The sequence below is a fragment of the Marmota monax genome, unplaced genomic scaffold (genome assembly GCF_021218885.2).
Source record: "Marmota monax isolate L192 unplaced genomic scaffold, Marmota_monax_Labrador192_F-V1.1 WCK01_AAM20220418_F8-fsc00057, whole genome shotgun sequence".
In the NCBI taxonomy this organism is placed as follows: Eukaryota; Metazoa; Chordata; class Mammalia; order Rodentia; family Sciuridae; genus Marmota; species Marmota monax.
In genome coordinates, this window is record NW_026693933.1 from 220,764 (window position 1) to 229,365 (window position 8,602).

At 34.4% G+C, this 8,602-nt stretch overlaps 1 non-coding gene across 1 annotated transcript; it reads right to left on the bottom strand.

Moving 5' to 3' along the window:
* Positions 1-2,971: 2,971 nt before the first annotated feature.
* On the bottom strand, positions 2,972-3,068 carry LOC124106109 (small nucleolar RNA U13). The gene has a single exon (XR_006855995.1). It is a non-coding gene; the product is annotated as a small nucleolar RNA U13 (small nucleolar RNA).
* Positions 3,069-8,602: the final 5,534 nt, after the last annotated feature.

Here is an 8,602-nt window from a genome sequence, read left to right on the forward strand (position 1 = left end):
TATATTTAAACATTATGTGTGTTTTCATAAATTGGTAAATGGAAAAATGTTTAATATTGCTTTGTGTCTGTGTCTTTGCTAAAACAAGGTTACTAAGTGTTAAGATTCTATCATGTGTAATTTATATACAAAGAGTAGAAAAATTTTCAGTTGGGTTTCAATTATAGTATCATAGTATCATAAAAAACATGAAAGTCTTTCATCTTACTAAAGTGGAGTAATTTGTCTAAATCAGAAATTTTATAAGAGTTGTTTCAAAATGCGAATTTATATAAAGGGTTAACGGTTAAAAAGAGACAGAAAAAGATTCAAGATGTGGAAATATATTTTAATATATAAGGTTAAAGGAAAAAAATGTTTTTAGATGAGATAATCTCTGTGTGGTAAAGTAAAAAGTTGTAAAATGCCATTTAAAAAAAATTTGAGGAAACTAGACTTACTTTAAAAGCTTGAGAAAAGAAGAAATAAAAAAAAAGGTATTTGTACATGGCAGATTGAGACAAAGTTTCTCAATGGAGTTAAAAAAAAAGCCTTTGGTTGAAGGGCAGCCATGTAAACTAACATTAAAGAGATTTAAACAGAATCTAAGCCTCATTTAAAAGAGTGAAGCTGTAGGTGGTGAAAAAGTACATTTAAAAGTACAGTATAGATGATAATTAAAAGGCTTTAAAAGGTTAAATTGAAGGTGGTTAAAATGCCTTCATGATGGAAAAAAGAAGCTTAATCTTAAAGGCATTACTTAAAAAATGGGAAGATAATAGGATAAAAGATATTTAGATAAAGAAGATTAAAAATTTAAAGTGAAAAACTTTAAAGACAGAAGTATAGAAAGTTAAAAAGAATAAAGATAAAGAAGATGTAGAAAGATAAAAAAAAATGTAGGAAGACAAGAATTTTATACCCACAAAATAGGAAAAAAAAAAACTAGGAGGAAAATAAGCAACTAAGGGTAAAAATACAAACCTTAGGGAAAAAAAACTAGAAGATAGAAATAAGATAGAAAATGGTTGAAAATGTCAAGTAAGGTATTACACAGATAGAAAATGCAAAAAGCTAAGACAACTATTAGATACAAACATACTTATTAAAGCAAAAAGAGGGAATTGGAAGGGGGTATATATCCCCCAAAGATAAACTTAAAATAACGCTTTTTACTCTAAACTTTTTAAATTTGGATTCATCAGGACTTAGTGCTGCGGAAAGGCATATGTATCCAAAAAATGTACATAAGCCTAAAGTACTTTGGAAAGATATTCTAACAGGACAATGGAAAGGTCCTGACCCAGTGATTGTCTGGAGTCGGGGGTCTGTTTGTGTTTTTCCACAGGGAGAACAGCAGCCCATTTGGATTCCAGAGAGATTAACTAAAACAGTTTCTACAGATCGAAAAGAAGATGATTTGACTCAAATCCATAACAGTTGATATCCAGAACTCCAGCTTGGCCATTCTTACATCTGCGACAGTGATTAACCAGGATGCTTTTTTCAATAGCTATTTTATTATTGCATTTTTCCACATCATAAGGTTCTATTTTTATTTTTTGAGCTCATACAAACCTAGGTTAATGTTTTTCTGATCAGTTTTATTTTTTGACTGTGGAGTTTTTAAACATTGCAATGGAGATTTCACCCAGGTAAAGCTACAAGGCCTTTACTATTTTCTTATGTGTTGTACGTTTGTGTACACTCTTGTGTTTTGTGTTATATGTCTGTATGTGCGTATGTCCATATTTCTTATATGAGGAGCGCTCATGAAAAAATGGATCCGAATTATTATTTTTTATTCACGTGATTTAAATGGTTTAATTTAAATTAGGTAAACAGCTGTTAAGGATTGTTTTTAAAGGTGGTTAACAGATCTGTTTGTTTACTAATTTAAATTAGGTAAAAAGCTGTTAAGGATTGTTTCTAAAGTAGGTTAACAGATCTGTTTGTTTACTTTCACCTTTCCTTTTCATTATATTTAATAATTCTTTTCAGGATAATGTCTCTTTAGCATCATTGCCAGAATTCCTATCTCCATCCCAGTGCCGGTGAAGAACTCAACAAGTAATGCTCAATCAAAGAGTCAACTTACTTTGGGAGGAAACGGATTTGGGGAGGAAATGGACATATTGATAGATTCCTCTGCTTTGAACTGCTTGCAGAACTTGCCTGGACTATGTAACTATCGTTTGGTGCAGCGAATTGTGGTAATGCTGGCATATCTTTGCTGATGGTGTCACCAGTGATGCAATTTTTCCCAAGGAGCCGTCAATTGGCTTGGTGTCGTGGCATTTCTGTATCCTCCTCCCTTCTGCTAGTGATGGTCTAAAATTTGGGGGCCAATGGCTTATGCTGGACCGGTAGTCAGTGACGGGTATGATCCAATTGCAGTGGTATCAACCTAAGACAGGAGGCTGACGCCTAAAGGTCAGTTTTCCAATGACGGGTAAGAACCATATGTTGAATTGGACAACCTATCAGGCACGGTCCATAAGCCACATTAACCTCACTCCCCCACTGGCACCAAGGCCAAATTTGGGGGCCAACAGAGGTGAGGCAAAGAACATCACCCCCCCACTGGTGCATAGACCTATCCACAAGTATGGCTGTATGCTGGACCGGTAGTCAGTGACGGGTATGATTCAATTGCAGTGGTATCAACCTAAGACAGGAGGCTGACGCCTAAAGGTCAGTTTTTCCCATGACGGGTAAGAACCATATGTTGAATTGGACAACCAACCAGGCACGGTCCTTAAGCCACATTGCTTGTTGTTTAATTAATCAGAAGGGGGGAGATGCTGGGAGCCATTAGCCAAGTAGGTATGACAATTTCCTTGCCAGCATACCCCATGTTGTGTGCCCAGCCAGACTGTGGCACTTCCTTCCTTCCTTCCTTCCTTCCTTCCTTCCTTCCTCCCTCCCTCCCTTTCTCTCTCTCTCTCTGCCTCTCTCTCTCTCTCTCTCTCTCTCTCTCTCTTTCATCCTAATTCAGGTAATGTGTTAACATTGCAACAAGTTTGGAGGGAGTCACATCTCTCACAGTGGCCTGAAAAATCAATCATCATGTTTATGAACATGAGGATCCTGATAATTAACTTCTTTCGTCAACTTGTCTAAGCTCTGGAACACATCTGTTTGGTCAAACACTAGTCTAGATGCTGTTGTGAAGGCATTTTAAAGATGTGATTAACATTTACAACCAGTTGACTTTAAATAAAAGCAGATTATCTCTTATAATATGGACGTGCCTCAGTCGGTTGAAGGCCTGAAGAGCAAAGATGCATTTCCTGAATAAGAAGGAATCCCACTTCCAGACTATAACATAGAGATCTTAGTTGAGTTCCAGCCTGCTGACCTGCCTTGCACATTTTAGACTCAACACTATAGCATCAATTTTTTCCAGAATTTTCAGCTTGTCAGCCTGCACTAAAGAATCTAGACTTAACCAGTCCACACAATCAGAGACAGTTCCTTTAGGAAAAAAAATTCTTGAAATATAAATGAAATACATAGAGGTAAATATACAGTAGATACAGATTGGTTTTCATTTTCCGGAAAATCCTGGCTAGACAAACACCTTAGCACATTCAATAATTTCTTCATATTTCTTCATACCCAATTCATAGCCAAATTTTCCAGATTTCCATTCAGTATCCAAGTCAGTGTCCACTCCAGGAGTATGCATTGCCATGTTCCTCCCTGCTTGTAATCTAGAGTAACATGTTTTTTATGATACCAACTACATCAATAGATTTTACTAGTTGTTCTGGAAAATTTCCACATCCTAGAAGAATAATTAGTTTCTGAAGATGAACTTCTGTGGCTTCTGAAAGTTAGATCTAAAGTCTTCATTAGATTTAAGTTCAACCATCTGGGCAAGAAATTGATCATGATTAACTTTTAAAATTTGCATTGTCTCCTCTCAGGAGACACAGAATGCTTATATCCTGTCATTAGGCACCACGGGTTGGCATAGTGTCTGAATAATCTTTTTTAGGGAAAGTTACGTTTTTTCCTCTTACAATCAGAACATAGTTTATGTGGTATCATAGTGCCAGTTTTTTTATGATTTCCAACAGATTTTTTTTATTATTATTTGTTCATTTTTAGACTCACATGACAGTAGACTGCATTTTGGCATGTTACACATACATGGAGTGTAACTTATTCTAATTTGGACCCCATTCTTGTGGTTGTGCATGATGTGGTGTTACCCTGATCATGTTCATATACAAGAATAGGAAGTTTATTTCTTATTAATTCCACTGTCTTTCCTATTCCACTCTCTGTCTCTTCCCTTCATTTCCCTTTGTCTAATCCAATTGACTTCTATTCTTCTCCTCCTTCCTTTCCTTCCTCTCCTTCCCCTCCTTCCCCTCCGTTGTTGGGGGTTACCATCCACATATCAGAGAAAACATTCTGCCTTTGGTTTGGGGGGATTGGCTTGTTTTACTTAGCATGATATTCTCCAGTTCTATCCATTTACCAGCAAATGCTTTAAATTCATTCTTCTTTATGGCTGTTATTCCATTGTGTATATATACCACATTTTCTTTATCTATTCATCTGTTGAAGGAAACCCAGGTTGTTTCCACAGTTTAGCTATTGTGAATTGAGTTGCTATAAACAACAATGTGGCTGTGTCACTATAATATGCCGATTTTAACTCCTTTGAGTATAAACTGAGAAGTGGGATAAGAATGTCATATTTCTTTTCCTACTTCTATCACTGTTGGCATATTTATTAGCTTGACTTTAAACTTAGATGCTCTGATTGTCTGATATATTTCAATCTGTAGGAAGTATGGTCATTAGTATTTTATTTAGTGATAGTATGTTTAGGTTTACAAACTTATTTATTTTCTCAATTAACATTCCATCTAGAATATCAGATCTTTATCCTAAAATACGGCTGCAGATAGGTACCACACAGGCCCTCAGGAAAAACTGCCTTGTACAGAAGATCATACTCTCACTGCTCTGTTTTCAGATTATGACTTAGCCTTTCATTCTTACATGGGGAGAGTGAAAAGACTCACTTGTATTACCCTTACCATTTGTAAGCAACCCAGCAACACAATGTAAATTAAGTTGCATTAATTTTATGTACATTTTAATTATTTTTGTATGCAATGATTTGCTGAAGTATCTAAATATGACATACTAATGGTAACCAAAACTAACTTAATAATTTGGTTAAAAATTACTTGAATATTGCAATCTTAAAGTACATTGGTAGAAATTATTTTCATCCATATTTACAATTGTATAAATAGTAATATCTTATTTAACATAATATGTTTCCTGGTATTTTATTAGCTTTTTCACCCTCTCTTTCTTCCTTTGCAATTATAAATGGGAAGAGTTATTTTTGGGAAATTTAACTATTGAGAAAAAAAATTTAAACTATGTACAGTAAGGACAAATGGTCTTTCAGCAGCTCAATCTATATTGGGTCTTCAAAAATTTACTCTTAATTGCTTTCCTCTTGTGGCTCTATCTATCTAAACATTTTTTTTTAAAAAAAAAACAGCTTTATAGAAAACAAATTCTGTAGGTTGTGGGAACACACCCAATGGACCCTGACTGTGGGAGATCCTAAGGACATAAATCATTCTGTCTTTCTTTTTGCTTTACCCTTGAAATTAAAATCTAGCCATGGTTTGCTTTTATCTTACAGAAAGAAATTGAGATATTTTTGTATTTTAGTTATTTTTCAGTTCTGCCATGTGAGTAAAAAAACTGGTCCTTTGGCTATAAAAGAATTAGGGCTTGTGAGAAGAGAGTCAGCGTCCTCACCATCCATGGAATTAATTACAAGCAATATAAAAGGAAGCAGTGTCAGGATTTGGACTCTGTTATATTAATAATCTAGAAATAAATTTTAAGTAACACTGATTTCCTTTTAGTTATTTTTTTTCAAAATGGGATTCACCAAAATCCACTGGACATTTATTTCATTTTTATTTGATATTACCAAAGTATCTGCAATCTTAAATGTGTTCTTTTTATCAAAAGAATCAAAGTCATGCACTTTTGAGCAGATGTATTTAAAGAATGGCAGTTTCCCCTTTGCTAGAACAATATTCCCCTCTCAGTAACTGATGTTCAACAGAAGACTAATGAAGGTATTACAGTAGAAATTAGCCTCTACATTACCTCCTGGGTTTGGTTGCCCTTCTGAGACTCTCAATCTGCCCTCTGCCCTTCAACTGGCTCCCTGGAGAAAGCTGGAAACAGGTGCTGGGGATCTTGTCATTAATTCAGATCAGCAATCTTAGTTAATGAAGTGGAAGTTTCTTAACCCAGTCTTTAAAGGCAAAGTTGATGAGGCCAAAATGATTAAAATATAATAACCCTTTCTTTCCATCTCTTAAGTCAATTTTATTATTCCTAATTATGGTCCTTAAGTTTTCTTAGGTTTAAGTCTTTGAATAAATAAGTAAACGTGGCCAATATAACAGGGAGGGGCTGTGTTTTAGTCAGTCTTTTACCACCATGACCAAAAGACCTGCCAGGAGCAATTTTAAATGAGGAAAATTTTATCTGGGGCTCATGATTTCAGAGGTTTAAATCCATAGATGGCCCTCTCCAATGTTCTGGGCCTAAGGTGAGACAGAATATCGCAGTGAAGAGTATGGTGGAGGAAAGCTGCTCAGACAGTGTTATCAGGAAGCAGAGAGAAAGAAAGCCTTCTCTCAACAAGGACAAAATATATATGCCCAATGACCCACCTCCTCCAGCCACACCCTACCTGCCTTCAGTTATCACCCTGTTAACCATTCTTATCAGGGGATTAAGGCACTGATTAGGATAAGCCAATCATTTCTCCTCTAAACTTTCATGCCTTATCTTACACATGAGCTTTGAGGGATATCTCATATCTAAACAGGGCAGGAGAAGATTCCTCTTAATTTACTTTTATGTAGAATATCGTGAAATCAGTATATTCCAACAAATATTCCACATACTAAGGGTGTAACTAGATGGCGGTAGAAAGGAAAAAGCTGTTATAAAGCAAAAATATATCATAAATACTGAATTTATTAGAGATTTCTTTTGTGGTAGAACTTTACAGTCTGTTCAATATAATTTGTATTATTACAAATTAAGGAGATGAATATATTATGCATATCACATAAAAACTCTTTATATCACATATAAACTCTTTTTTTAAAAAAAAAATCTTGAACACTATTTAGTAAGAGAATTTTACAAGACTTAAGAAAATCTTGAATTGTCTTTTTTCAGGTTTCTGCAACACTATTGTCCAATACATGTATTTTTAACTCTTTCTTTCTTTAAAATGTTTTCTCTCTTGACTATTTTTCTGTGAATGCCACATTTAAGGTTGGAGACCTTTCAATTTCCATGTTTCCCTTGGTGTTAAGACAAACTCTTTCTGATATGTGTGATGTTTGTTAGGCTGAAGTGTCCACTTTATTTTTCCAAACTATTTTTCAATATTTGTATCATTCTTTTTGAAAGCAAAAAAATGATAGGAAATTTTTTCTCTACTATTTAATGAAATACTCTGAGATCTCTTTGAATGGTAACCCAGGGGTCTATATTTAAAATGGAAATCAGCCTCACTTACTCAAGACACCACCTTGGTTGAAATACAGTAATATACTGAAACATGGAACCTAACTGTTACCTTCTGAAAAAACAGTCTATGAAATGAATCATATATACTGTGAATAGCACCCCTAGGGTCATGTAGTGCATCACCTGTGCTTCTCTACAGAGTGCCTCTGAACAAAATCAAGAGCAGTTTAAAGGTGCACAATATTACCCTATTTGTCATAGGAAAGCCCACAGTCTCTTCTGGTGTGGGAGGCTAAATGACAAAAGAATAAACACACTGATTTTTCAAATTTATCATTTTTAGTTTCTGCATTTATCTTTACCAATCAATTTCTTCCTCCTTTGATCACAAATTAATAAACCATAGAGTATACAATTCCTTTACCTGTTGATTTGTACCATCTGAATTTTTTCCACAAGCACTCTTACTCTGGAGTCTAGTAACATAAGGGTAAAATGCTATTACCAGCTTTTCTTAATGGCACCTTTTGGTTTGGGAACTGAGGTTCATACTAATTCACATTCCAATTGACAATTTATCTATGCAAAATTATTTTTGAAACACTTTTAAAATATATTGCTTATTTTATTCTTGAGATTTCTTTATTGTACTGTGGTATTTTTATTACTTATTTACTTGTCCACATATTTTAGTGGAGCATTATAATTATACATAATGGTAGGACTCATTGTTACGTATGTATCATATTATTTTTCAAAAAGTTTTTGGACTGTATCTTCATGCAAGTATATTGCTTAAATATGATTACTTAGGGTTTTTCTGATCAGATTAACATTGACTCAGAATGTCCTCACTATTAAAACTTATGCTACTGATATTGTCAAAATTGTGGATGCAAAATATCATTTCTATATAGAATTACATAGTATTACTATTTTTTGAGGGAAGGGAGAACATTTTCCCATTGTATATTTTAAATTGAGCTGTGCAGACCCAAAGTTCTACCATTTGCTCCAAGATCTCTCAGTTCTCTGCTTCCCTTTCTGTTATATTATTGGTAAGATTCTT